This window comes from Mirounga leonina, unplaced genomic scaffold (genome assembly GCF_011800145.1).
Source record: "Mirounga leonina isolate KUSES-001 unplaced genomic scaffold, KU_Mleo_1.0 Mir_54, whole genome shotgun sequence".
NCBI lineage: Eukaryota > Metazoa > Chordata > Mammalia > Carnivora > Phocidae > Mirounga > Mirounga leonina.
This window is the reverse complement of record NW_023270812.1, coordinates 10,409,907-10,418,550: the sequence shown is the minus strand read 5'-3', so window position 1 is coordinate 10,418,550 and position 8,644 is coordinate 10,409,907. Positions and strand designations below refer to the sequence as shown.

The window sequence follows — 8,644 nt, the reverse complement described above, 5'->3', positions numbered from 1 at the left end:
GACCCCTCCTGGACCGGCCCCGTCCCCACCGGACCCCTCCTGGACCGGCCCCGTCCAACCCCCATCCCACCGGACCCCTCTTGGACCGCCCCCGTCCCACTGGACCCCTCTTGGACCGCCCCCGTCCCACCGGACCCCTCTTGGGCCGCCCCCGCAGGAAAACCTGGTGCCCGCGTGTGAGTTGCACATGGTGGCCTATCTGCGCCGTCTGGCCACCTGCCCGGCTCCTTGGGTGCGCCCAGCGCTGGACGCAGAGCCTGCATGAACCCGGGCTCTGCAGGCCTCCGGGGCTGCACACCCTGTACTCACGCCCGCATCACCCACTCTAAGCAGTGCCCTCCACGCAAGCGCCGTGGGAGGCCTACCTTCACCTGTTACCTGGGCGAAGGCAGAGGGGAGGACGGGGCCCAGGAAGCTCCTGGGCCAGGCTGCTGGGGGTGGATCATGATGACTTTACCAGAGGCCCTTTTTTGGTTTGGTTTGTTTTGTTCTAAACGCTCTAATTTAGCCAGGCTACCTCTCTACTGATCACTATCCCACTGGGGTAATGACCATCTTTTGCTTAACAGAAGGATATTTTTGACTACGAGGTGTCTTCTGCGATGATTTTAATTGGACGGAGATGACAAGGCTGTGTTTAAACTCAGGTGCAGTAGGGACTACGGCCCTCAGCGGCCAAGACGGTAAGGAGCAGGATGGTACCTGCAGGAGAGGCCCGGGTAAGCAAGGCGGTCAGGCCAGGGCCCCGGCATTACCGTACCCTGGCCTTCTCTTCCCAGAGTAACTACTGCGTTTATGAGGTCGCCGTTAAGGATGACAAAGCAAAAATTCATGGCAAATCTCGTCGCCTCATACTGACCGCTGCTCATGCTGGGTCAACGCTTCAGAGATTTCTCAAGGCAGCTGTTCTCGTCGGAGAGTAGGTGGAAATCATTTTACAGAAAGAAGATCAGCGATTTTTAAAATATGTCACTTAATAGATTCCATATTGCTTGTAACGAACCAAAGAAAATTAAAAGAAAGGAAATATATGTTGATACATGTTTTTCTTAATAAGTGATATTAGTTCTTAAAAACCTAAAGGATCAAAAGAATGAAGCTAAGAAATTGGGGTTAAGGTCAAGTTTCTCTTTTAAAATTAACAACTTGGACATCATAACCTTAAGAAGGCTGACTGATGCCCCTTTGCACACGTGCACCACCATCCCCCACCGTGCCACCCCAGCTTTCATGGGTGATGCCAGGCTTGCGTGTTCTGCACCCGCCGTGGCCCCAGCATGCAGTTCTGGTCCTTTCTACATTCAAGGAGGTTCAGCGACTTTTCATTCCAGCTCTTTCACTCCTAAGTTTTAAAACACTTCTGATTCAATTGCTGGATGGCTGAATTTTTGACGTCAAGTATTTTCTTCGAGAAGGCTTGGGGGTGCTCTGCTGGCTGAAGTCTTCTGTGGTTGAGATGCCGCGTGATTCTTGGGTAGCCCGACCCGAGGGTACTATTCCAGAACCTTCTGGCACCCAGTGCTGCTGGGACAGACTGAGGCCGGCCCATTTCCCCTGGGTAGCCGACGCAGACATCCGCCCTCCTGCCTGGACACTCAGACGAGGCAGCATGAGTCCTGGGAATCCGTTACATCACTGGCGTGGGTCTCAGGGACCAATGCTTGTGACAGCTTTTCTGGAACAAGAGAGAGTATCCCTTTAATCTGTAGACATGGCTTTTTCTTCAGGAAAACCATTTCAAATCCATATACGTATTTCTTGTCTGCTCATTCTTGTTTCTAACACACCAATCGCCCTTCTGTCTGGCTTCTCTCCGTATCAGGTTGAATCACATGAAATTGCCGTATTTGACCATTTTTAGACTTGCAAACACCATGTTTTCTCGGGTCCAGCCGAACCCTCTCTCTTGGTGTTGCTCTCGTGTTTGTTGAAGGCGTCCCTGGTAGTACAGGTGGCGTGTGGAGCTAAACCTGCTCTTGTGGGTGCATTGTGTCAGGAGCTGGGGGTCATGGCATATTCCAGCAAGTTCCCAGCGCAGCCTCTTCCCCCAGGGGGTTCCCTCAGGTTCTGTTAGGACGGGGCCTCCCTCCCAGGCAGAGCCTCACCTCTTCTCCTGGGCTCCGCTCTTGCAGGTCATCTTGTTCCAACTCTGGTCTCTCTCCCTGCGTCCCCGTCCCTGTCAGCTCTGTCTCAGGCTGCTCTCTGCACAGTGGGTGGTGGTGGGATGCGACTTTGGAGCGCGGGGTGCATTGTTCATTGGGAGTTTCTTTTCAAATTGAGGTTTATTAGTGAAAAATTTCAGAATTTTGTCCACTTACTTTGTTCTCTTAAATTTTGTTTCTTAGGGGTCAGAGCTGTTTGTCAGCTTCTATGCTCTCTCCCACCGTGGTACTTCACTTTTTAAAAGATAATGGCCCGAGGGGCGCCTGGGTGGCTCAGGCGTTAAGCATCTGCCTTCGGCTCAGGTCGTGATCCCAGGGTCCTGGGATCAAGCCCCGCATCCGGCTCCCTGCTCGGCGGGAAGCCTGCTTCTCCCTCTCCCACACCCCCTGCTTGTGTTCCCTCTCTCGCTGTGTCTCTCTCTGTCAAATAAATAAATAAAATCTTTAAAAAAAAAAAAAAAGATAATGGCCCGAGGGGCACCTGGGGGTGCCGTCCATTGAGCATCTGACTCTTGGTTTTGGCTCAGGTAATGATCTCAGGGTCCTGGGATCGAGCCCCACGTCTGGCTCTGCACTCAGTGTGGAGTCTGCTTGGGATTCTCTCTCCTCCTTCTGCCCCTCCTGGTTGTGCCCCCACCAAAATAAATCTTTTAAAAAAAAGATAATGGCATGTAGTTATAGTCTTACCTTCTTTCAATTGTATTATTGTGTATTTGGACTGGTTTTTCCTTATTGTTTATCGTTGAGGTTTTACAGTCTGATGGTTCTGTGGCCTGGGGTTATTTGGGGGGGGGCCTTAATGCACTTAAATAATTTAAAATTTAAGATAATTTCTGTAACGGTCAACCCCTAGGCCTCCTCTTTGGGGCATCTGGAACACTGGACGGCTCCCTCCCTGAGTCCCTCTCCGTGTGGCCGCCCACCTGGACACTCCTCCCTCCCTTCAGAGGGGGCTTCGAACCCCTCTAGATGCTGATGCCCCTCCACTCTATCCTGGGGGGGCTTCCCACTCCTCCGCGTCTCTCCTGGGACGGCTTGCAGGTGTCTGTAGGATTTCTGGTTCATTCCAGGCCATGGTCTTCCAACCCCCCAGTGACTCGTAAGCTTGCAGCCCTCCTGAGCCCCCCACACCCCCAGCTTTACCGACTGTCACATCTGCACCGAGACCTTGTGCTGTGTCACCATCCGTGTCTGTCTCTCTCACGGGTATAGACCCCGGGGGCGGGGGGGGGGGGGGCTTGTTCTATTTTGTTCGGCGTTGTGCCCGGCACATGGTAGACCGTAAGTAGGCACTGAATGAACAGACACTTACAAACACAGGTGGTAAGTCATGATGGCAATAAGCTCCAGAGTTAGAGAAAAAAGCCTGGATTCCAACCCAAAGTCTCCTGTTTATGTGACAGCTCTGTGACTCGAGCCTCTGACCTCCTCTGACCGCGGTGGCCTGCCGCCATTCCCCAAGGACGATACTCTGCGGCTGAGGTCACATGTGCTTTCTGAGCCCCTGTGTGCAGTAAGGCCACCAGGCCGGGAAAATAAGCAGAAAGTAGGGAGATCCATGCATAGCAGGTTACAGGAGAAGTGTCTGCACCCTCAACCCCCCCAGGGAGGGGAGACCACGAGCCCACCCCTGTCAGCTGGGGCTCCCAACAGCGGGGAGCCCGTGGGCGCCCAGTCCCTGGTGGCCCCAAGCCGGGGCCCATGCTCTTCACGAATGCCCATCTGTCCTGTGCCGCGGTGCCCCGCATGCAAAGAGTGATCGTGACCTACGCAGCTGACTGTCTCGTGACGTCAGCTACTCTTCTCGCTCGTCTCTTTCTGAACTCATGTGCAAAGACTGTGTTGGGCAGCCCAGGGGCGCCGCTCTTGCAACAGGCTCCATTGAAATGATTGGATTTTGGAAGGTATTGATTAGATTTAATATTCCATCTTCATTGGGAATCTCAATGATCATGACTCGGTGCACAACATGCAGTTTGCACATTGAAAACTGACTTTTCTGTTTAATTTCAGTTGTGTCATGTGGATTTTTTCCAGGATAAAATCATGCTGTCATACTGATGATAATGGAAGTTGAGAACAACACCCAAATCCCCTGAAACCTGTCATCATACTTAAATTTACAACCAGCTCTCTAGAAGTCCCTCTTTCTTCCCAAATTCCAAATGGTGAGCACTCCGTGAGCTCGACATGTGCCTTTAATAGCTTTTCCTCGAAACGTGGAGAAGGAGACTCCTCGTCCTCCATGCCAGCTGGCTGCGTGCCGCCAGTGTGGTGCAAGGAGGTGACAAAGTCTGTGAGGAAGCCCCAGCTTAGCAGCATGTGGGTGCAAAGGCCCTGGGGAAGCGCCCCTGCGGGGGGGCAGGTGAAGGGTGCTAATGTATCAGCTTTGGAGCGCAGGCCTTTCAGCGGTCCTCGCTTGTGGGTTTGTGAAGCGCTTGTGTTGGGAGGAGTCTCCAGTGAATGCTTCCATCATTCCAGCTGGACAGAGAATGGGATGGGCCTGAGCCACAGGGAGGCACGCACTCTTGAGCATAAGCCTCTCCAGCGGGAGGCCGACCGGGATACCTCAAGCCTCACCTGACGGGCCAGAACTGCAGGCTGGGCAGGTTTGCTGTGGGCCACCTGCTCCCCAGGAAGGGCCCTCCCACCCACCTGTTCCCTCAGGAATGGCCTTCAACACTGGGAATGGCCTCCTGACCCACCTGTTCCCCTGGGAATGGCCTCCTGACCCACCCGTTTCCCCAGGAATGGCCTTCCAACTCACCTGTTCCTTCAGGAACAGACTTCCAGGCCTGGGAATGGCTTCCTGACCTCCATGTTCCCTGGGAATGGCCTCCCACATGCTGGGGAAGTGGCCGTCCAGCTCAGTTCTAATGGCCTCCCGGCCAAGTTGTCACGTAACCCATGGGCTGATTCCAGGTTTCTCTCCCCTTTAATCCAAACGACACACTCTTTTTGAAAATAAAGCTTGTGATGGGGTACCTGGGTGGCTCAGTCAGTTAAGCGTCCAACTCTTGGTTTCAGCTCAGGTCATGATCTCAGGGTTGTGGGACTGAGCCCCGCATTGGGCTCCGTGCTCAGTGTGGAGTCTGCTTGAGATTCTCTCTTCTTCTCCCTCTGCCCCTCACCCCACTTACGCGTGCTCTCTCTCTCTCTAAATAAATAAATAGATAAAATTTTTTTAAAAAGAAAAGAAAGCTTGTTATATATAAAAAGGTAGTCATTAACTAGTTCCGAGTTAGCCTACTGGGGTATTTCAAGACTTTGTCCCCAGAGCATGCCTTCAGGACAAATGGACAAAAGGACTGCACAGACCCAGTGGGCTTTAAGTCTGCTGCCTATGTCCTTGTGTTTCCTGGTCCCAGGACTGCCATGCTCTGCCTCACCCCACGCGGTTAATGCGTTTCTCTAAGAAACACATAAGGCGGTCTCCGGGGGCCCGGGGCCTATGAGCCACTTGGAATATGGGGCAAAATGGGACACAGTCCTCTCTTCTGGTCCCTCCCTTCCAGAACCTATGAGCCCTCACGCCCGGCCTCCCCACCATGCTCTGCTCTACTCCTGTGGGTTCTAGATCACCTCCCCGTGCCCCCGGGCCCTCCCCCTCATACCTCATCGTTGTGGATGAAGGCCAGTCCTGGAGCGTGTATGTCTTTGAAGGAGGTTTCATATGAATAAAGTCTCACATCAGGAAAGGGGCTCTCGGTGAGGCCCTGTGCCCCAATTTGTAATGAGCTAACATTTTCACCACATCTGTACCACCTGGTTGGGCACCTGCCATTTGTTTCGCTTTTATGTTACTGGGGTTTTAATAGATGCCTGTTTTAGGTTCTCAATGAGCTCCCAAGCTTTTAAAACCAGGGGCTGCATGATCTCATGCACCCAATCACACCCCTTTGGCGCCAAGTACGGAGCAATGCTCTGTGAACGTGAGTGAGTGAGTTCCGGGGGATACCCTAGGTATTATTTGCACAATTTTCTCCAGGTCAGAGTCTGCAAAATCAGAGTTACTGATGCAAATCGCCCCAACCTCTTACTTACTTCTCTCACTGATGTGAAGAGCCCTGTCTTTGGGGTCAGAATGACCTGGTTTAAGTCCCAGCGCCTATACTTCTGGCCAAATTTCTCGACTTCTCCGAGACCTGCTTTCCTCCCCAAGTCTTCACACAAAGTCAAGACTGACCTGGGCGAAGGCCCTGCCCTCCACTTCCTGGCCCTGTGGGGCAGCAGGAAAAGTAGACACTGTTCTTGGCCACTGTGCAGATACCAAGTGTTCTCTCTCTCGGTCTGTTCCTGGAGCCGAGCCACAAAAGGAATGTCCAGGAGAAGTTGCGGACATTGTCATCCTGGAAGGAAAGAAACATCAAACTGAAGCCCAGCAGGTGCTCCCAAGCAGTTAGCCGGGAAGGGTGCCCCCTGGACGAAATGCCGGTGCTCTGGGCGTCGGGGGCTGTGTGCTGTGCTCCCTGGGAGTGAAGGCCAGCAGCTGGGGCTGGGGTGGAGGGGGGCAGAGGCCTGGGTCGACTCTGGGGTATTGCCACAGCCATTCAGGTGTCGTCTCGGAAGGTGGGAAGATCTCCAGGGGATTCCCGGGGCCCGCATTCCCCAAATGCATCACTGGTGACTGTCCGGATGTTCTAGGAGTCCCAGGGCCTCTGGGCCGATTGCAGCCACAGAAACGCGAGGCGCTGTTGGCGGGGCTGTGCGGGGATTCTCCCCCAGTGTGGGGAAGCATCTGAAGGCAGTGTCCTCGTCCCCTGGGCGCTGCAGGGCTCCAGGACGAGGCCCCGAGCTGCTGAGGGCACCTCTGCTGGAAGGTGACTTGGCGGCCGGCTGCGTGGGACACACGACCCCCGCCGTCAGGATCCCTCGTGGGACCGCTGGCTCCCCCACGGACACAGCCTCACTCTCTTCCTGCTCCTGAAGGAAGACCTCAGGAAACTTCCAGAAGCTCCTCCAAGAGCAAGAACGTTCCTCCTCACTTTGTGGGTCAAATGTCCCCTCCTCAGGGCCCTCTCTGAACCCTCTGCATCATCGTCGTGTTTGTGGGGTGACTTCCGGGAGGGACCTGCTGCTACCACCCCCACCTCACGGTCTGGGGAGGGGCTGGGAGGGCCTTTCTGGGGTGGGTTCTCAGGGGTCCCAGCCCCCGCGGGCGGTCTCCAGAGGTGCAACAAGGGGCCACGTGGTGCCGTGTCAGCCTCCACACGCCAAGCGTGTCCCAGCCTGGCTCCGCCCCCGGGCCCGGCCTGGGGTCCCCTCCGCCCTGGTGTCCTGTCCTGGCGGGTGACCACGTCCTCACTGACTGGGGACGTGCTGTGGGGTGTCCCGGGGTGTCCCAGGCCCACATACGGATTTGACATGATTCCTGTTGCTTTTAGCTAAATTCTTTATTTATTTATTTTTAAGATTTTTATTTGCTTATTTGGTGGGGGGCGGGGGGGAGCACACAGGTCGGGGGAGTGGCAGAGGGGGACGGAGAAGCAGGCCCCCAGCTGAGCAGGACTCGATCCCAGGACCCCGAGATCATGACCTGAGCCAAAGGCAGCCGCTTAACCGACTGAGCCACGCAGGCGCCCCCAACTAAATTCTTTTTAAAAAAAAGAATTCTAAGTACAAGAATATAATTTTTAAAAAGAATTCAAAGGACAAGGCTAAGCTTTAAATATACAAGCCTGTCTTTACACAGGAATCAAAATTCGACTGCCTTTGAGGTTTGAGGATCACAGTTTTCTCCTTAAATTGAAACTCTTTATGGACGGCTTCGCCGTATTCGGGCATACAGTGCCGTGCCCTAGAGACTAAGCTGATCTTAACTTGCCTATCCTTGCACATATTTTTTCTCCTTCTAAGTACTTGCCGCGGTTTGACTGTAACCTTACCCCAGCTGGGGGTTCGATAAGGTGAGGTGGGCTGTGTTTGTACCAATCCTAATCTCCACACCGTGGAGACAGAAATCGTGGACAGGATATTGTAACAGGCCTAAGAAATAACGCTTCGTTGTGCTAATTGTTCTCAAGAAAGGTATTTTAAAACAGAGACACTGAGTCTAAGCAGATGTCCGTGGGTTTTCTGTCCATGGGTGACGCAGAGTGGGGACAGGCGCCCTGGTCTGGGTTCCTGCCACAGTGAAGGTCAGGGCGAGGTGGGGCGGTTCATCCCCAAGGCCTTGTCTGGCTCTTGTGTACTTGATTTTATGGTTCCAGGATGACGGGTAAATGGATTTTAGCCATGAAAGGAAATAGGTGGTACTTTCAGCTACAAGAAACAGAAACTCTGACTCAAACGGCTTTAAAAGAGAAAAGGAAATGTATTAGCTCACACACCAGGAAACAGGAAGTGCAGGGTGGGCGTGGACGTGGATGCCATGAATCAGTGGTTTAACTGGGCTCCGCTCTTTCTCCTGGGGCTGGTCTGCCCTGTTGTCAGACGCCGAGGGCCGCTGATCCTCTGCGGCGAGCCGGGCTGTGCCCAGAGGA

The 8,644-nt window shown here is 53.8% G+C and overlaps 1 long non-coding RNA gene across 1 annotated transcript in view; it reads left to right on the top strand.

The window, feature by feature from the left end:
* The window catches only part of LOC118001823, a 1,143-nt gene extending 289 nt beyond the window's left edge, over positions 1–854 (top strand). Inside the window, exons 2-3 of the long non-coding RNA XR_004676849.1 lie at positions 570–683; positions 780–854. This is a non-coding gene — a long non-coding RNA (uncharacterized LOC118001823). The remainder of the gene's footprint in view (positions 1–569; positions 684–779) is intronic.
* The last annotated feature ends 7,790 nt before the right edge of the window (positions 855–8,644 follow it).